Source organism: Ranitomeya imitator, chromosome 3 (assembly GCF_032444005.1).
Source record: "Ranitomeya imitator isolate aRanImi1 chromosome 3, aRanImi1.pri, whole genome shotgun sequence".
NCBI lineage: Eukaryota > Metazoa > Chordata > Amphibia > Anura > Dendrobatidae > Ranitomeya > Ranitomeya imitator.
The window spans coordinates 560,019,861-560,041,702 of NC_091284.1; the positions used below are offsets into that span (position 1 = coordinate 560,019,861).

A 21,842-nucleotide genomic window follows, 5' to 3' on the forward strand; every position below is an offset into this window, starting at 1 on the left:
ATTCACCCCCGGGCGATTTTATGTTTTTTCATTTTTTTTTATATTTCCGGCAATATGGCCATGTGAGGGCTTGCATTTTGCAGGGCGAGTTGTACTTTTTAATGACACCATTCATTTTACCACATAGTGTCCTGAATAACAGGAAAATAACTCCAAGTGCATTGAAATTGCAACTAAATTGCATTTTCACAATTTATTTAGTTTTTTTTTTACCATGATCCTTATATGGTAAAATTGTCCTGATAATATGGTCAGTAAAAGTCCGCAGATACCCAAATATATGGGGTTTTTTTATTTGAGTGATTAAAAAAAATGGAAATATGTAAGAAAATTTGTCGCCATTTTCCAAGATCCGTAATGTTTTCTTTTGTCGGGATATGAGGCTGTGTGAGGGCTTAGGCCGCCGTCACACATGCGAGTTTTACGGACGTAAGAGCGCAGAATCTACGTCCGTAAAACTCGCAAAAAATACGGCACAATTATTCTCTATGCCCCTGCTCCTATTTGCCGTATTTTACTGATCAGTATTATACGGCTTTCTACGGCCGTACAAAATCGCAGCATGCTGCGTTTGTCACCGTACTGCGCAAGAAATACGCCAATGAAAGTCTATGGAAGCGTGAAAAATACGGATTACACACGGACAAGCAGTGTGACTTGCGAGAAATACGCAGCGCTGTTAGAGAGAAAAGCCGGTAATTCAGTGCGGTGTACAGTAAAATCACACTGACAGCTTACAGTAGAATAGGTAGAATAAATGTGTACACATAGAATAGGTATATATATATGTCAGTGAGACACATATATGTATATATATTAATATTTATTCCAGCGCTAGACAGCTTGAAAGCCGGTAATTCAATTACCGGCTTTTTCCTTCTCCTTCCTAAAACCCGACATGATTTGAGACATGGTTTACATACAGTAAACCATGTCTTCTCTCCATTTTTTTTGCAGATTCCACACTACTAATGTCAGTAGTGTGTATCTGCAAAATTTGGCCGTTCTAGCTCTTAAAATAAAGGGTTAAATGGCGGAAAAAATTGGCGTGGGCTCCCGCGCAATTTTCTCCGCCAGAGTAGTAAAGCCAGTGACTGAGGGCAGATATTAATAGCCTGGAGAGGGTCCACGGTTATTGCCCCCCCCCTGGCTAAAAATATCTGCCCCCAGCCACCCCAGAAAAGGCACATCTGGAAGATGCGCCTATTCTGGCACTTGGCCACTCTCTTCCCATTCCCGTGTAGCGGTGGGATATGGGGTAATGAAGGGTTAATGCCACCTTGCTATTGTAAGGTGACATTAAGCCTAATTAATAATGGAGAGGCGTCAATTATGACACCTATCCATTATTAATCCAATACTAGTAAAGGGTTAAATAAAACACAAACACATTTTTTAAAATTATTTTAATGAAATAAAAACAATGGTTGTTGCAGTATTTTATTCAACGCCCAATCCAGTCACTGAAGACCCTCGTTCTGTGAGTAAAAAAACATAATAAACCAACAATATACTTACCCTCCGCAGATCTGTAACGTCCAACGATGTAAATCCTTCTGAAGGGGTTAAAACATTTTGCAGCAAGGAGCTGTGCTAATGCAGGCTGCTCCTCGCTGCAAAACCCCAGGGAATGAGGCTAAAAATAGATCAATGATCTATATTTAGCTTCATTTGCGGTGAGGCGCCCTCTGCTGGCTGTTCATAGATCGTGGGAAATTACCTAGAAAGCTCCCTGGTAATCATGAGGTTTTTGCTACCTCAACTGAGAGCAGCATGATGTAGATAAAGAGACATTGTATCACTTAAGGTACCGTCACACATAACTATATCGTTAATGATATCGTTGCAAAGTCACGCTTTTGGCGACGTAGCAACGATCCCGCTAACGATCTCGTTATGTGTGACAGCGACAAACGATCAGGCCCCTGCTGGGAGATCGTTGGTCGTTGGGGAATGATCAGGACCATTTTTTGGTCGCTGATCACCCGCTGTCATCGCTGGATCGGCGTGTGTGACGCCGATCCAGCGATGTGTTCACTTGTAAGCAGGGTTACTAAGCACAGGGCCATGCTTAGTAACCCGATATTTACCCTGGTTACCACTGTAAAAGTTAAAAAAAAAAAAAAACACTACATACTCACATTCTGATGTCTGTCACGCCCCCATCATCCACTGTGTCTGTGCCGGCCGTAAAGCAGAGCACAGCGGTGACGTCACCGCTGTTACTGCCGGCGCTGACACAGTCAGTGCAGGCAAACTCTCGGCAGCAGCGCGTGCATTAGCAGCGCTCTTGCCGAAAGCAGTTTTAACCATGTGGATGCCGGCGGGGGACGTGACAGACATCAGAATGTGAGTATGTAGTTTTTTTTAACTTTTACAATGGTAACCAGGGTAAATATCGGATTACTAAGCGCTGCCCTGCACTTAGTAACCCGATGTTTACCCTGGTTACCCGGGTGCTGCAGGAGGACTTCGGCATCGTTGAAGACAGTTTCAACGATGCCGAAGTCGTTCCCCTGATCGTTGGTCGCTGGAGAGAGCTGTCTGTGTGACAGCTCCCCAGCGACCACACAACGACTTACCAACGATCACGGTCAGGTCATATCGCTGGTCGTGATCGTTGGTAAGTCGTTTAGTGTGACTATAGCTTTAGTTTACTGAGTTCAGTGGTTCTGACACAGAGTTTTTAGATTTAGCAATGCAGCAGAGTTGAAAAAGCTAACCTTGGTCACTTGGACAAATGTCTGTGATAGAGGCTTGAGCTTTTGGCCTGAGTAGGGAGTGAAAGATGTCAAAAAGTTTCTTAGGGTTGTTGGATAGTGAGGAGATCAGAGTGGTGAAGTAGGTCTTTTTGGCAATGTGAAGGGCAGAGTTATAAGTTTTTAACATAAATTTGAAGTGTATGAAGTCATCTGGTGTGCGAGTTTTCCTCCATAAGCATTCAGCACTCCTAGAGCATCGCTGGAGAAATCGGGTTTGTGATGTGAGCCAGGGCTGTTTTACTCTGTGTTTGGAGGTTCTGAGGGTGAGGGGAGCTACTTGGTCTAGGGTACTTCTAAGAGTGTCATTGTAGTGATGTACCGCCAGATCAGGACAGGAAAAAGAGGAGATTGGGGACAGTGATGAGTGTAAGGAGTCTGAAAGTGTATGAGGGTTAATGGCTTGTAGATTTCTAACTGAATGGTAGGTAGGAGGGTGCTGGGGTGAGCGAGGATTTGGGAGCATGAAGGAGAGAATGTTGTGGTCAGAGAGGGGAAGCGGTAAGTTATTTAAGTAGAAGATTGAACACAGCCAGACAAAGACCAGGTCAAGGGTGTTACCGTCCTTGTGTGTCTCAGAGCTTGAGAGCTGTGAGAGGCCGAGCAAAGTGGTTAGTGATAGAAGCTGGGATGCAGATGTAGAAGTGGGGCTGTTTATGGGGATGTTGAAGTTACCCAGGATAAGGGTTGGGAGTTCTGATGACATGAAGTGTGGCAGCCAGGCAGAGAAATGGTCCAGGAAGTGGGTGGGTGAGCCTGGGGGTCGGTATATGACCGCTACTCTGAGGGAGAGGGGACAGAAGAGCCTGATGGTGTGGACCTCAAAAGAAGGGAATGAGAGTGATGGAGTTGGTGGGATGACCTGGAAGGTGCATTGTGGGGAGAGGAGTATGCCGACTCCACCACCAGGTCTGCTTGTGGGTCTCGGGGAATGGGGAAATTGTAGGCCACCATGGGAAATGGCAGCAGGGGAGACCGTGTGAGAATCCTGGATCCAGGTTTCAGTGAGGGCCAATAGATTTAGAGAGTTGTTCAGAAAGTAGTTGTGCAGGAAAGGAAGCTTGTTACATACAGACCGTGGATTCCAATGGGCACAATTAAAAGAAGGAGATGAGGGAGTGCAAGTAATATTAATAAGGTTAGAATGGTTTTGATGTGAGGTAGGATAGGGGTTGAGGTTGGTGGATGGTGGACCGGGGTTGGGGGAGATGTCCCCCTTGCTAATGCTAAATGCTAAATGCTAGCAATGCTAAACCTTGCTAATGCTGACAGCTGATGGTTGCAGCCCCCAGCTCTCAGTTTTGCCTGGCTGGTTATCAAAAATACAGGGGAACCCATGCCAGGTTTTTCTTTTAATTATTTATTTAGAGAGCAGGTGTCGGCTGAGGTACAGTATACTCCTATCAGCCACCTGCTCTCACTGTTATTAGTGGCAGAAGGTGTAGCCTGATGGGAGTAGTAGTTCCATTAGCTGACGCCAGTGACTGAAGGTAAACATTTTACCTCCAATCACAGCTGAGGCTTCACACTGTAATTGACAGTTTGGGAACCGTGTCTGTCTGACTGGCGGTAATGATTTACCACCAGTCAGAAGCAGTGTTTGCTGCTCTGTCATGCACATGACAGTGCGACAAACACCCAGTGTTTGGGAGTCCAATCTCAAACAGTAACATGGACTTCCTGGTGAAGTAGTTGTTTGGTGTCCATGCCCGAACAGTAGTTGTTTGGTACGGATGATGAACTTTACTGATTGGATTCACCCATCTCTAATCCCAGCAGCTACCTCTCAGAAGTTGTACCCACAGACTCACTTGCAGATGTCAGCTGATTCTCCCCTTTAATGGCCAGGATCAAATAAAATATTTCCAGGTAACTGTAGGACGGGCCAAAGATGAAACAGTAGCTTAAACTTCAAAGACCAATTGAAAGGGCTATGAGTTATCTGTATTACCAAGACATGGTATATAAATGTATTTTCTATTAAAGTTGTGCCTTCTTTAGCTTTACCCTTGGCTCAACATACCAGCTTAGCTTTATTGTAAAAAAAATCTAACCAACATGATTTTGTGATACTCTGTGCACGTGTCTATGTGTGGCCACCAGTGGTTGTGATGTGAATTGCATACTGTTAATGGTTTTTCTAGCAAGCTGATATAAGTTTTTGAACTTTTTAATGATAAACTGGCATCCGTAAACAAAGAAAAGGAAAGGATGTACACCTGAATATATTGTTAAAAGAGATGCTTGATACATATAAATAAAATTATACATTTATAAATATTATACTATCATGGTTAGTTGTGATTTATAATGTTTTATAGTGTTATTTATCATTTATTACTGTAAATTGACAGTTTTACTTTTTTCCAAAATTTAGTAATAACGAGGGTCATCGAACGAGTTGCCCCACAACTGAGTAAAACATTTTACTTCTCATAAGCATTCATGTTTGTGTGTCATATTTAATTGTACAGTAAAATGAAAAAAAAAAATGTTTCCAACTAAATATACTAACGCCAATATAAGAAGGACGATGTCTCACACTGATATGACCCCATCAAATGTAATTTGACATTTATTTGCAGCCCTTGTCACAAGTGAAAATTTAATGCCCTCTTCTGATCCATATCGATGATTTATGGTACATATAAAAATGTATAAATGACAAGTTAGACTTATGGCTTCCTGTTTTATTTCTGAAGCTGTACCTGGATTACAGCAATATAGATTGCAGTAAAAGGAAAAACAGATTTTTATGAGATGTAATAAGGTATTCTTAATTCTTCAAAAATAAATTATCATTACAATAAAAGATAAAACATTTCAGCAAATTATATATTACAAAAAAATCATACATTACAAAAAAAATCATACTATATTTAATGTCCATAAAGAATGAAGATTGACCTTAAAGAAGTAAGTAGGAAATCTATACCAAATTAAAACCAAGTAATAAAATGATTGTTTGGAACAATGAAACTTTAGTCAATCGATTAATAATTATAGGTCAGATCTCTAATCTTTTTGACTGTTGATAACTATTATTAGCTCTCAGACCTGTCTCGGACTGTGATTGGCTGGTTAGGCTTTTAGAGTCATTTTTGTTTTTTGAGATGGGAAAGTAGAGTCTGATTTGGAGTCCTTTTAAAAATAATTTTCATTGGAAAATGTTCATTCATTCACTAGACAACCCTTTTAACTTATAGAAAGAGATATGGAAAGACTATACTAAAGGTAAATCTACAGCAGAGATCGAGTCAATAAACTATAGTGGATTTTGACATAAAGGACTTTATAAATGAGTGATTTTGAGTGCTAGCATATATATGCCCATGTCTGTAAAGAATCAACTGTACATACAAGAAGCTTTCTAAATTTCCGAAAAAAATTAAATAAAAAATATTGAACTAGATCTTAAAAAATTATTAAATGTAATGTTTTAAATAAATTATCTGCACCTGATTAATCCATAGGACGATCCATATTATGTGTTATTCAGTTGACAACTACAAAACTAGAAAAAAAATCATTAGAAAAGGGATTCTATTTATTCAACTCTCCATATCAATAAACTACAGACATGTATAAATCTCCACAATTCGATCCCCTCATACTGCAAGAGGAAAACTGATTCTGGATACATTAGGTATTAGCTGTGAAGATAAAAAATCCATACATATGTGGTAGGGTCTTTCTTTTAATATACCATAGATTTCCGAGACTGTGCTCTGATTTAATAAACAGGATTCTGTGAGCTCATATATTACGCCTGGGAGACAGGAAATAATAGGATCAGTATAAGGAATTTACGTAGATAAGGCCCAGGCAAGGAAAATATGACCTTGATGAAGTCATTAATACCTCCAAGTGACTCACTTTCTAAGAAATAATACAATGGTGGAGATGTTATTCTATATGGAATGAATTTGTCTTACTCAACTCATATATTTTCTATAGTCCTTCTCTATAGCCTTCCAGATACATTGGATTCATAGCTGAATTGCTGCCGAGAATGTCTGTAGGTGTTGCAAATTTTTACTACAAATGTATACAAAGATTATATGATTATACTATCTTATCACAAAATAAAAGAATAACATGTAAAATGCTGTTAGATGAGACAACATAATCAGCAAACGAAAATTCTTAAGAATTCTCCTTCATGATTTTTTATGCAGTCATTTATGAGGCAAAAGAATCATTATTGGCAGCATATAAACCAGTGTAAACATAGAAAATACTGTCGACAACATGATTCTCCATATGGGGACAAAACTATTGTAGTAATAATCATTCTGTTCCCATCAGTTTTTATTGTCCTGTGTAAACATGCCAGTAAATGAGTGATGACTGACTTTTATACTGTATATAATTGCTCTTTAATGGGTCAACACTAGCCTTATAGGGGTTGTCAATGCTTTTGCTAAAAGCAGTAGTGTAACTACCGGGGGCAGAAGGGGTGGTTACTCAGGACCCGTGCTCTGAGGGGGTCCACCCATGGCTACACTACGATACTGTACTGTATCTGCATGCATAGTACACGGATACAGTTACTCTGTCGGTCTCCCGACTCTGCCACGCGGCCGCTATGATGCCCCTGAGCCCACTCACCTCATCGCAGGTTCAAATGTATTGGCTGGATGCCGATACAGCTGACCACATTGATGAGAGAAGGAGTGCTACGCTCGCTCTCCCATAATCCCCTCTCAGCATCTGACACTGACAGGGGTCGCAATGACATCACTACTCAGCGCCTGCTGTCCGGAGATGTGTGTGCTCGGAGCAGCGGAGGAACCAGGAGGAAGAGAGGTGAGTATTTATTTTTTTATGGGGCTGCATTATGCTATAGAGTGTGCCTTCTATAGAGTCTGCCTATGGGTGGGGGGCTGTATTATGCTATAGAGTCTGCCTGTGGGGGGTGCATTATGGAGTCTGTCTACTATAGAGTCTGCCTATGGGGGGGCTGTATTATACTATAGAGTCTGCCTGAGATGCTGTATTATATAGAGTCTGCCAATTGGAATTGCATTATACTACAGAGTCTGCCTATGGAGTTGAGGTGCATTATACTATACTTATTGTTATAGGAGAACTCGGGCTACTGTCTGTTAGGGCTAGCGGAACGCACCAAATAATAAGAAAGATAGAGTAAGGTGCGTTCGCAGCCCGGGGTCCACTGTGCAGAGATGGAACCTGCTGCCAAGTAATGACGGACTATATGGAGGTACAATGTGGATACACACATGGGTTAACTTCACCATGTGTGAAGGAAGCGAACCCTGTTGCATCACAGGGCCGCATTACCACACCAAGAGCGCAAGAAAGGAGTCTGAGAACTCAATCCCAAGACACAGGATTTGAGTTCATATAGACCTCTTGCGCTCGACACCACAACTGGGGTGTCAGAATGACAGAAATAATATTAATAAAGATGCACGAGAGTGCGTGCGGTGCCGCACTGGTGAACGGCACTAACCACCCAGGCTTGGGTCAGGAAAGCGCTGTGAATGCGCACAGCGCCGCACTGGCGGTCACAGCAATAGACACTGTTTTGTGTGTTACATGCTGATGGCTAAGTCGGGCGCTAGATGGCAATCATCCACCTTACGCGAGCAGTCATACAAAAGGGAGGGGATAATTAATGAACGACTTTCACACATCAACACACACATTTACAAGTTTACACTAGTGCATGGCCATGCGGTCATGCGAACCTTTTATAGCTGCAGCATGTACAGGACCTTCCCAGAAGGACCAATGGGAGGCTGTCACAAAAGTTGATCACCTTCAGGACCTTCCTGGAGGACCAATGGAATCTGCTGCAGTATCTGAGCATGTGACCCTCGATCTCCAACGGGAGATCTTGCCCTGGGCATGCTCAGAATGGGAAAAGCAGGACTTAGTCCCAAAAGCGTCTGCTCGCCGCTGCCCAGCACTGGCTTAAATGGCAGAAGCTGGAAAAGCAGCAGTAACCCTATGCACAGAGTGAGACTGAGCAAGACGCTGGGACCAATGTCTCCGCTGAGCAGACTCCACTGTGGCTGGAGAAGAATGGGAGACCGCAGCTGAAATGGTTTGAGATTCCCCCTGTGCAGAGGCGGGACCTCGACACCTAACACTGTGACTGTCAAAGGGGCACAAAGGGCAATATTACTTTCTAGGTTTCTAGTGGGCAAAATGTGGGCACTGTTTTCTAAGTCACTTCCACCCAGCATTACTATATTCTAGAGGGTTGCTTTAGAATTTAGAGGGCACACAGAATCACACAGCAGGTGCAGCAAAAGGGACACATACGGCAGCAGCGGCTCAGTATTGGGGTATCAGCAGGATAAGCAGTTTGTGCAGGTTGGGAACAGATGGCGATGACTGGAATATGAGAAGTGAAATGTGTCTTTGTTGTAATCTTTGCAGCTGAGTACTGGCTGGAGAAGTTGTCATGTCGGTTTGGGCCAGATAGAAAAGATGGAAAAAGTGACCGACCATTTTCAGCAACAGTGCGGTCATCTGCTGAGGTTTTTCTACATCCACTCTTAGGGTGCATCACTGAGTTGTAATTAAGGTTACCTGGTTAGGGTCCCACTCAGAAGTTTCACCCCCCCAAACCAAAACCCTAGCTACACCTCTGACTAAAAGACTAGCATTGTGGCCGTACTCAATACAAGTGCGTGACCTTGCTCAATGCAAAATTTGAATTTGCCTTCTCTTGCAGATTTTACCAGTAAATTTGATTTGCAAAGATGTTACTCACCTTGAATTTAATGTTCCTTATGGGCTCCCAGATCCCCAGAGCATAACAAGTGTACCTTCAGATTGTCACAGCTCTCATTCAAATCCCTGGGATCTCATGCTGGGCTGGTGCTTCTGGAATTTATGGGACCCAGAAGGGTTCTGCACATGTGCACACAACGTCACTGCATAGGCCATGATGTCTTGACACCTTGACCTTTCACGAGCTTGTGCAGACCTCTTCTGGGCCTCCTCCAAGCTAGAATCCCTGACCAGCATGAAAGGCCTGGTGATTTAAGCACTAGCAGCGGTGAATTGAAGATGCGGAAATGACCAGACGGGTGATGGTGAGGAGTGGAGGGCCTGGAAAGGTGAGCGATGAGGTGAGTATAAAGATTTTTTATTTTTTTTACATATTGATGGTATTTTATTGTGCAGCAGAGTGTCGGCCAGCAGCCGTCAATTTTGCTGAATCTGCATGGAGGGGACTTGCAAAAAATTTCCAGTTTGTTGAATGTGGCTTTTTGTAAAATTCAAGTATTTGAATTTGAATTAAGGACTTGTAATATGCAGCATCTTAAGCATCTTCATGAAGTTAATTATAGCTTTTCTTTTTAAGATATATACAAAGCATTAAATCATTATCAAGCATCTAGGAAACATGTTTAATGTCATTTATGCTGCTAATTGTGAAGAAAAAATATATTAATTTGCCAAGAAATGATTTCTTTTTATGAACTTGCTTTGAATGAATGGGAAAATTATCTTTTCATGTGATGCACACATATGGATAAAGAAATACAGGGCTAACCACTACTTGCTTAACTTCTTTATGCCACTGCCAATTTCAGCTTTTGTGTTTCTGCATTGTGCTTTTAGAGTCATAACTCTTTTATTTTTCTGTCCATATAGATGTATGAGGCCTTGGTTTTTGCAGGACAAGTTGTACTTTTGAATGACACCATGTTTTTTACCATACAGTGTACTGGAAAATAGTAAAAAAAAAAAATCCAAGTGGGTAAAAATTGTGTAAGAATGCAATTCTGACATTATTTGTTGGGAATTGTTTTTACAGTGTACATTTTGTGGTAAAAATTACCTTGCAATATGATTGCCCTCATTAAACCTTTCGCCTTGAAGCCTGTTTCCTGACCATGCCAATTTTTACACTGTCATTTTATGAAGTCATAACTCTGGAAGGTGTCAATGGATCCCACTGATTCTGAGAAGGATTTCTCGAGACATACTGTACTTCATGATAGTGGTAACATTTATCTGTTATGACTTGCATTTATTTGTGACAAAAAAAAACACGTAAATTTGGCAAAAAATGTAAAAATTTCAATGTTGCAATTTTCAAACTTTTAATTTTTATGCCCTTAAATCAGAGAGTCATACAAAATAGTAAATAAATAACATTACCAAATGTCTAATTTACATAATCACAAAACCATTACCCAAAAGTCACAATACCCAAAAGTGACAATTCTAAAAACTGCACCCCGGAAGGTATTCAAAACCACATTCAAGAAGTTTATTAACCCTTAAGGTGCTTCACAGGAATTTTTGGAATGTGGAAGGAAAAAATAAACATTTATTTTTCTTTCACAAAAATTTTCTTTTAGACCTAATTTTTTTTTCATTTTCCAAGGGTAACAGGAGAAAATGGACCATACAATTTGTTGTTCAATTTAGCCTGAGCATGCCGATATCCAATATGTGTGGGAAATCTACTGTTTGGGCACACAGCAGGGCTTGGAAGGGTAGGAACGCAATTTCACTTTTTGAATATAAAATTTGCTGGCATAATTAGCGGATGCCATGTCATGTTTGGAGAGCCCATGATGTGCCTAAATAGTGGAAACCCCCAACAAGTGGCAACATTTTGGAAACTAGACCCCTTAGGGAACTTATTTAGATGTGTATTATGCACCTTAACCCCTTAGCGACCGCCGATACGCCTTTTAACGGCGGCCGCTAAGGGTACTTAAACCACAGCGCCGTTAATTAACGGCGCCGTGGAAAAAGTAAATAGCGCCCCCCAGTGTCGGATTTTCTCCGGGGTCTCGGCTGCCGGCGATCACAAAAAAAAAGCGATTTCTTTTTAATTTCTCTGTCCTCCGATGTGATCGCACATCAGAGGACAGAGAAAAGGGGAGAAAAGGGGTCCCAGGTAGCCCCCCGATACTCACCTGTCTCCCCCGATGCTCCTCGTGGCTCCCGGTGGGCGCCGCCATCTTCAAAATGGCGGGCGCATGCGCAGTGCGCCCGCCGGCCGGCCCCGGAGGAATCTTTGGGGTCTCGGCTACCGGGGATAGCCGAGACCCCAAAGAGCATGATCTGGGTCGGTTTTACCGACCCCTGTTTTGCGATCGCCGGTAATTAACTGTTTACCGGCGACCGCAAAAAAAAAAAAAAAAGCTAAGTGTAATTCTCTGTCCTCTGATGTGATCGCACATCAGAGGACAGAGAAATAGGGGGATTCGGGACCCTATCATACTTACCGGTGTCCCTGGGTCCTCCTGCTGCTCCTCCTGGCCGCCGGCGTCTTCTGGGGAAAAGAAAATGGCGGGCGCATGCGCAGTTCGCCCGCCATCTGTCTCCATCTGCCGGCCGGCAGGAGAAGAGCAGTTGGGGCTAAAATTAGGGTTAGGGGTAGGGCTAGGGTTAGGGGTAGGGTTAGGGCTAGGGTTAGGGCTAGGGTTAGGGCTAGGGTTAGGGTTAAGGGTAGGGTTAGGGGTGGGGTTAGGGCTAGGGTTAGGGCTAGGGCTAGGGGTAGGGTTAGGGGTAGGGTTAGGGCTAGGATTAGGGTTAGGGTTAGGGCTAAATTTAGGGTTAGGGTTGGGGCTAAATTTAGGGTTAGGGTTGGGGCTAAATTTAGAGTTAGGGTTGGCGCTAAATTTAGGGTTAGGCTTCTTTCACACTTACGTCGGTACGGGGCCGTCGCAATGCATCGGCCCGACATACCGACGCACGTTGTGAAAATTGTGCACAACGTGGGCAGCGGATGTAGCTTTTAAACGCATCCGCTGCCCAATCTATGTCTTGGGGAGGAGGGGGCGGAGTTACGGCCACGCATGCGCGGTCAGAAATGGCGGATGCGACGTACAAAAAAACGTTACAATGAACGTTTTTTTGTGCTGACAGTCCGCCAAAACACTGATCCAATGCACGACGGACGCGACGTGTGGCCATCCGTCACGATCCGTCGGCAATACAAGTCTATGGGCAAAAAACGCATCCTGCGGGCACCTTTGCAGGATCCGTTTCTTGTCCAAAACGACGGATTGCGACGGATGCCAAACGACGCAAGTGTGAAAGTAGCCTTAGGGCTAGGGTTAGGGTTGGGGACAAAGTTAGGGCTAGGGTTGGGGCTAAAGTTAGGGTTAGAGTTGGGATTAGGGTTAGGGTTTGGATTAGGGTTGGTATTAGGGTTAGGGTTGGCATTAGGGTTACGCTTGGGATTAGGGTTAGGTTTGGGATTAGGGTTAAGGTTAGGGTTGTGATTAGGGGTGTATTGGGATTAGGGTTAGGTTTGAGGTTAGGGTTGAGATTAGGATTAGGGGTGTGTTGGATTTAGGGTTTTGATTAGGGTTATGGTTAGGGTTGACATTAGGGTGGTTTTGGGGTAAGGGTTGTGATTATGGTTAGGGTTAGTGATTAGGATTATAGATCAGGTTGGGATTAGGGTTAGGGGTGTGTTGGGGTTAGGGTTGGAGCTAGAATTGGGGGGTTTCCACTGTTTAGGTACATGAGAGGGTCTCCAAACACGACAGCCAATTTTGCGCTCAAAAAGTCAAATGGTGCTCCCTCCCTTCTGAGCTCTGCCGTGCCCCCAAACAGTGGGTTACCCCTACATATAGGGCATCAGCATACTCGGGATAAATTGTACAACAACTTCTGGGGTCCAATTTCTCTTGTTACCCTTGTGAAAATAAAACTTGGGGGCTACAAAATCCTTTTTGTGGAAAAATATATATACATTTTTTTATGACTCTGCATTATAAACTTCTGTGAAGCACTTGGGCATTCAAAGTTCTCACCACACATCTAGATAAGTTCCTTGGGGGGTCTAGTTTCCAAAATGGTGTCACTTGTGGGGAGTTTCCACTGTTTAGGCACATCAGGGGCTGTCTAAACGTGACATGGCGTCCGATCTCAATTCCAGCCAATTCTGCATTGAAAAAGTCAAACGGCGCTCCTTCACTTCTAAGTTCTGCGGTGCGCCCAAAAAGTGGTTTACCCCCACATATGGGGTATTAGCGTATTCAGGAGAAATTGCATAACAAAATTTATGGTTACATTTCTGTTTTTACACTTGTGAAAATAAAAAAAATGGTTCTGAATTAAGATGTTTGCAAAAAAAAGTTAAATGTTCATTTTTTCCTTCCACATTGTTTCAGTTACTGTGAAGCACGTAAAGGGTTAATAAACTTCTTGAATGTGGTTTTGAGAACCTTGAGGGGTGTAGTTTTTAGAATGGTGTCACACTTCATTATTTTCTATCATATAGACCCCTCAAAATGACTTCAAATGTGATGTGGTCCCTAAAAAAAAATGGTGTTGTAAAAATGAGAAATTGCTGGTCAACTTTTAACCCTTATAACTCCCTAACAAAAAAAAATTTTGTTTCCAAAATTGTGCTGATGTAAAGTAGACATGTGGGAAATGTTATTTATTAACTATTTTTCATGACATATCTCTCTGATTTAAGGGCATAAAAATACAAAGTTTGAAAATTGCAAAATTTTAAAAATTTTCGCCATATTTCCGTTTTTTTCATAAATAATCGCAAGTAATATCGAAGAAATGTTACCACTAACATGAAGTACAATATGTCATGAAAAAACAATCTCAGAATCAGTGGGATCCGTTGAAGCGTTCCAGAGTTATAACCTCATAAAGTGACAGTGGTCAGAATTGCAAAAATTGGCTCGGTCATTAAGTACCAAATTGGCTCTGTCACTAAGGGGTTAAACCCACAGGTGCTTCACAGAAGTTTATAACTACCAGCCGTGAAAATAGAAAAAAAATCACATTTTTCCACATAAATCTTTTTAAGCTCCAAATTTTGCATTTTTATAAAGATAACAGGGGAAATTGCTCCATACAATTTGTTTTGCAATTTCTCCTGAGTTCTCCGATACCTTAAATGTGGTCAAAAACTACTTTTGAGGCACATTGCAAACAAGGGAAGTAGCGCCATATTATAGTGCATATTTTGCTGCATTGGTTTGAAAGTGCCATGTCACGTTGGCAGAGCCCTTGAGGTGCAGAACCCCCATTAGTGACCCACTTATACAAACTAAACCTCTCAATGAATTAATCTAGGGGTGCAGTGATTATATTCTCACCACAGGTGTGTCACAGAATTTTTTACCATTGGGCAGTGAAGAAAAAATAATTTACATATTTACCACCAAAATTGTGTGTTAGCCCCAAATTTTACATTTTCATAATGGAAAAACAGTAAAAATGGCACCAAAATATGTCCCACAATTCCTGCTGAATGTAGAAATACCCCATATGTGGCTGTACAGTACTGCTTAGCGATACGGAGAGACTCTGGAGGGACGGAGCTCTATTTGCCTCATGGAGCACAGATTTTCCAAAAATAGTTTGCGGACTCCATATACAGAGTCTCTAAGTGTTAGATGACCTCAGATGACCCCAGTTTATAAATTATAACCCTTTGGAAATGTATCCACAGATGTAGTGACTATTTTGAATATGGGTATTTTCCAGAATCAGGCAGCAGTGGATGTTGCTGAGTGAAAATTGAAAACTGCCATTGTTCGTTGCTGTGACCAGTACATTATGCCCAGCACATGCTTCTGGAACATGCACCTGTAAATTAGGTGGGCTCTCATCACTACTGAAAAGCCAAACATGTGAGCACTAAACGTGGTTTAGGCACACTAGAGCTCAGAAGGGAGGGGAAGCATTCGGATTTGGGAGCAGAGAAATTGCTGAATTTCTTTTGGGGAGGCGAGGAGCCATTTCACTTTTCCAGAGCCTTTCTGCTACCAGTAATGTGGAAGCCTCTATATTTCCGTTAACAGATGATGGACCTGAGTAAGGGCTTGCTTTTTTGTGGATTGAGTTGAAGCCTTTATTTGGAACATTTTACATAATATATATGATCACATTTATCTATAGTAACATAGTAACATAGCATTTAAGGTTGAAGGAAGACTTTAAGTCCATCTAGTTCAACCCATAGCCTAATATGTTGATCCAGAGGAAGGCAAAAAAACCCATGCGGCAAACGCTAAGCACCACATTGGGGAAAAAAAATCCTACGAGTGACGTGACAGATGTAACCCTATGGATCTATTCACTATAATGAGGCAGCAGAGTTACTCTGGACTCCATCTGGCCTCTGTTAAGTGGTGTCCTTCTTTTCAGAAGTGCACAAAACTGTGGCCGAGGACACTTTTATGCAATCCTAAAAAGATGGACCACCGGTTCATAGGTCCTATGGCATCCACAGTGCATCCATATGCCTCATTATAGGGAATCTTCCGCCAGAGGTTCTGTCTGAATCACGTATTTCAGAGATTTACATGGAAACCCCGTTGCAAGCATTGCGTGCAGGGTGCAGGATAAATATGCGCCGAGCCTTACTGCGAACTTTGGGAGGCAGAATGAAGAAAATCAACAGCATGTGAAGAATTGGTTTTATGCATTTTTTGTGCTGTTCCTCATGTGGTATAAGTGATTAGAAGACTTTATTCTTCGGGACGGTGCGATTACAGAGATACCAGATTTAGATTGGGCTTTTGTGTTTGGCTACTATCACACACTAAAAGGTGCTTTTATTGCGAAAACTAGTTTCTGCATCACCATATTTTGAGAGCTATTATTTTTCCATATTTCAGCCAACAGAGTCATGTTATCCTTTTTTTTTATTGCATGACAAACTGATGTTTTTATTGGTACCATTTTCGAGCACATTACTTTTTTGATCGCTTTCTAGTCTGATATTTGGTTAACAGAATGAACGAAAACCAGCAATTCAGGAATTGCTTTATATTTTTGGCTTTTTATACCTTTCCTCATCTGGTAAAATTGGTAAGGCAGCTTTATTCTTCGGGTCAATATGATTACAGAGATACCCAATTTAAATAGCTTTTTAATGTTTTTGCGCCTTTACACAATAAAAACTATTTTACAGAAAAAATAGTTATTTTTGCATGAGATCTATAACTTTTTAATTTTTCTGCTGATGGAGCTGTATAATGGCTTGATTTTTGCGAGACAAGATGACGTTTTCAGCAGTACCATCTTTATTTACATTCGTCTTTTATCTCTTTTTTTGCACTTTTTGTTCGTCGGTATGATGATTAACCCCTTTCTGGCAATGGACGTACTATTCCGTCCATGTGGGGTAGGCCCTACTTCCCAAGGGTGGAATAGTACATCCCGCAAGATCGGCCGCGCTCACGGGGGGAGCGCGGCCGATCGCGGCCGGGTGTCAGCTGCCTATCGCAGCTGACATCCGGCACTATGTGCCAGGCGCGGTCACGGACGTCTCTGCTGAGCAGGTTTACCTGCGGCAGGAGAGGAATGGGAGACCGCAGCAGAAGCGGGAACTCAACCCCTAACACCCATAAATTCATTTCTTTATCTAAATTAAAAAAAACTATAAAAGTACACATATTTAGTATCGCCGCGTCTGTAACGACCCCACCTATAAAACTATATCACTAGTTAACCCCTTCAGTAAACACCGTAAGAAAGAAAAAAAAACGAGGCAAAAAACAACGTTTTATTAACAAAAAGTGGAATAACACGTGATCAAAAAGACAGATATAAATAACCATGGTACGGCTGAAAACTTCATCTTGTCCCGCAAAAAACAAGCCATAAAACAGCATCATCAGCAAAAAAATAAAAAAGTTATAGTCCTCAGAATAAAGCGATGCAAAAATAATTATTTTTTCTATAAAATAGTTTTTATCTTATAAAAGCGCCAAAACATAAAAAAATGATATAAATGAGGTATCGCTGTAATCGTACTGACCCGAAGAACAAAAAACTGCTTTATCCATTTTACCAAACGCGGAACGGTATAAACGCCTCCCCCAAAAGAAATTCATGAATAGCTGGTTTTTGGTCATTCTGCCTCACAAATATCGGAATAAAAAGCGATCAAAAAATGTCACATGCCCGAAAATGTTACCAATAAAAATGTCAACTCGTCCCGCAAAAAACAAGACCTCACATGACTATGTGGACCAAAATATGAAAAAATTATAGCTCTCAAAATGTGGTAACGCAAAAAATATTTTTTGCAATAAAAAGTGTCTTTTAGTGTGACGGCTGCCAATCATAAAAATCTGCTAAAAAACCCACTATAAAAGTAAATCAAACCCCCCTTCATCACCCCTTTAGTTAGGGAAAAATGAAAAAATTTAAAAATGTATTTATTTCCATTCTCCCATTAGGGTTAGGGCTAGGGTTAGGGTTAGGGCTAGGGTTAGGGTTAGGGCTAGGGTTAGGGCTAGGGTTGGGGCTAGGGCTAGGGTTATGGTTAGGGCTAGGGTTAGGGCTAGGGTTAGGGTTAGGGCTAGGGTTAGGGTTGGGGCTAGGGCTAGGGTTAGGGCTAGGGTTAGGGTTAGGGCTAGGGTTAGGGCTAGGGTTAGGGCTAGGGTTAGGGTTAGGCCTAGGGTTGGGGCTAGGGTTAAGGCTACAGTTAGGGTTGGGGCTAAAGTTAGGGTTAGGGTTTGGATTACATTTATGGTTGGGAATAGGGTTGGGATTAGGGTTAGGGGTGTGTCTGGGTTAGAGGTGTGGTTAGGGTTACCGTTGGGATTAGGGTTAGGTGTGTGTTTGGATTATGGTTTCAGTTATAATTGGGGGGTTTCCACTGTTTAGGCACATCAGGGGCTCTCCAAACGCGACATGGCGTCCAATCTCAATTCCAGCCAATTCTGCGCTGAAAAAGTAAAACAGTGCTCCTTCCCTTCCGAGCTCTCCCGTGTGCCCAAAAAGGGGTTTACCCCAACATATGGGGTATCAGCGTACTCAGGACAAATTGGACAACAACTTTTGAGGTCCAATTTCTCCTGTTACCCTTGGGAAAATACAAAACTGGGGGCTAAATAATAATTTTTGTGGGAAAAAAAGGATTTTTTATTTTCACGGCTTTGCAATATAAACTGTAGTGAAACACTTGGGGGTTCAAAGTTCTCACAACACATCTAGATAAGTTCCTTGGGGGGTCTAGTTTCCAATTTGGGGTCACTTGTGGGGGGTTTCTACTGTTTAGGTACATATGGGGCTCTGCAAACGCAATGTGATGCCTGCAGACCAATCCATCTAAGTCTGCATTCCAAATGATGCTCCTTCCCTTCCGAGCTCTGCCATGCGCTCAAACGGTGGTTCCCCCCACATATCGGGTATCAGCGTACTCAGGACAAATTGGACAACAATATTTAGGGTCCAAATTCTCCTGTTACCCTTGGAAAAATACAAAACTGGGGGCTAAAAAATAATTTTTGTGGAAAAATTTTTTTTTTTATTTGCGCGGCTCTGCGTTATAAACTGTAGTGAAACACTTGGGGGTTCAAAGCTCTCACATCATATCTACATGAGTTCCTTAGGGGGTCTACTTTCCAAAATGGTGTCACCTATGGGGGATTTCTACTGTTTAGGTACATTAGGGGCTCTGCAAACGCAATGTGATGCCTGCAGTCCATTCCATCTAAGTCTGCATTCCAAATGGCGCTCCTTCCCTTCCGAGCCCTCCCATGTGCCCAAACGGTGGTTCCCCCCCACATATGGGGTATTAGCGCACGCAGGACAAATTGGACAACAACTTTTGGGGTCCAATTTCTCCTGTTACCATGGCAGGGAATCACAAAAGGACAAGCACCAACGAGCTCTAGGGTGATGGAACCTGAGCTGACCGCGACCCTAAACCTGAACACACAAATAACAATAGCCGGGGAACGTGCCTACGTTGATCCTAGACGTCTCGCACCAGCCGAAGATCTAACTTCCCCTATTAGAAGAAACACAGACCTCTCTTGCCTCCAGAGAAATACCCCACAGAAATAGCAGCCCCCCACATATAATGACGGTGAAATGAGAGGAAGGCACATACACAGTATGAAAACAGATTCAGCAAAATGAGGCCCGCTAAAACTAGATAGCAGAGGATACAAAAGTAAACTGCGCGGTCAGCAAAAAACCCTTCAAAAAACCATCCTGCAATTACTTGAACTCATGTTCCAACTCATGGAACATGAGGAGCAATTACAGCCCACTAGAGCAACCAGCAGCAAAGAAACAATTATATGCAAGCTGGACAAGACAAAAATAAAGCAAAACGTGGAACAAGAAAATCAAAAACTTAGCTTGTCCTGAAGATTACTGAAGCCAGAAGCTGAGGTAACAAAACACTCTGATAACCTTGATAGCCGGCGGGGAAATGACAAGAAAGCCCAGTTAAATAGGAAACTCCCAAATCCTAATAGAACAGGTGGACACCAGAGACAGCAGAACACAAATCACCCAGTACCATCAGTAACCACCAGAGGGAGCCCAAAAACAGAACTCACAACAGTACCCCCCCCTTAAGGAGGGGTCACCGAACCCTCACGAGAACCACCAGGGCGACCAGGATGAGCCCTATGAAAAGCGCGGACCAAATCATCAGCATGAACATCAGAGGCAACCACCCAAGAATTATCCTCCTGACCATAACCCTTCCACTTGACCAAATATTGGAGTTTCCGTCTGGAAACACGAGAATCCAAGATCTTCTCTACAACATACTCCAATTCTCCCTCCACCAGCACCGGAGCAGGAGGCTCAAGCGAAGGAACAACAGGTACCTCATACCTCCGCAACAACGACCGATGGAACACATTATGAATAGCAAACGATGCCGGGAGATCCAAACGAAACGACACAGGGTTAAGAATTTCCAAGATCCTATAAGGACCGATGAACCGAGGCTTGAACTTAGGAGAAGAGACCTTCATAGGAACAAAACGAGAAGACAACCACACCAAGTCCCCAACACGAAGTCGAGGACCCACGCGGCGACGGCGATTAGCAAACTGCTGAGCCTTCTCCTGGGACAACTTCAAATTGTCCACCACATGACTCCAAATCCGATGCAACCCATCCACCACCATTAGACACAACCACAGAAGTACAAACCACTATAAATCAGTAATCATAAAATGAATAATATAAAAAATATATATACCATATCCCAGTGATTTCGTGCTCTGTGGAGAAAGATTGTGGAGAAACCACTATATATAGGATAAAACAGACACAGCCAGTATATGGACACACCCAGAGAAAGTGACCACGACAAGGATATAAAAAAATGCCTTTATTATATCTGATTGGCGGGTAAAATAATACAACAATTGTGCGCATAAAAACGAGAATATAATTACATAATTATTTATAATATTTTAAAAGATACATATAAAAAAGGACCGACCCAATTATATATATGAAATTCAAAATCTAGGTTAATGGAGCCCCCCCAAAAAAAATATAAAGAGACTATATAGCTATAAAAATTGGAAAAGGCTTGGCAATATTCAGCTGCAAGATGGAAAAAAATGTGCAAATTGCGATATATAAAGTGCGGGATAACAGGTATTTACAGGTATATATATCAACCTCATATAATATAGATCGTATTATACCTCTCATATGCCTTAATCTGTGGTATAAGTAATATACAGAGTAAAAACTAAAGTGTAAAGTGTCAGAAGGCAAAAATATGTTATTGTATATAAGCCAAAAAAAATGCAATTAAATGCTAATAATAACCAATATAAAGTGCTTAGTGCAAAATACCAAATATTAGGAATAAGTGTAAACTGACAAAGTACCACAACCAATACTGTGCAAATGGCAAAATAAGAACTGCTAATATATATGCCCTAAATGTAGAGCCAATACCACAAGGCTGGATATACGCTAGTGCAGAAAAACTATACTGTGCAAATATAGCAAATGGAGGCTATCAATATATATGGGGAGGATCTAGATCCAATAACAATACCACAACGCCAAGTACCACATATAGTGTGCAATTATCGCAAAAGAGTACCAAGGTGTAGTGCCAATACTGCAATACCTAATATCCACAAGTGTCTTAATTGTGCTGTGCACCACAATATGTAGCGTGCTCCGCAAAAGATAACAGGAGTCCCGCAGCAAGATAGGAAAAAAGGTGCACAATATACGACAAGAAAAGGGGGTAAGCCCACAATATACCTTATAAGAGGGTCAGCCAGGTCCCGCTATGCGCACCCCGACGCGCGTTTCGGAGCTAAGTCCTTCGTCAGGGGGTGGCCATTGTAACATGGAGGAGCT

General features: G+C 42.1%; 1 protein-coding gene across 1 annotated transcript in view; it reads right to left on the bottom strand.

Moving 5' to 3' along the window:
- MYO16 (myosin XVI) overlaps positions 1-21,842 on the bottom strand; it is a 701,007-nt gene that overhangs the window by 314,297 nt on the left and 364,868 nt on the right. The window lies entirely within an intron of this gene.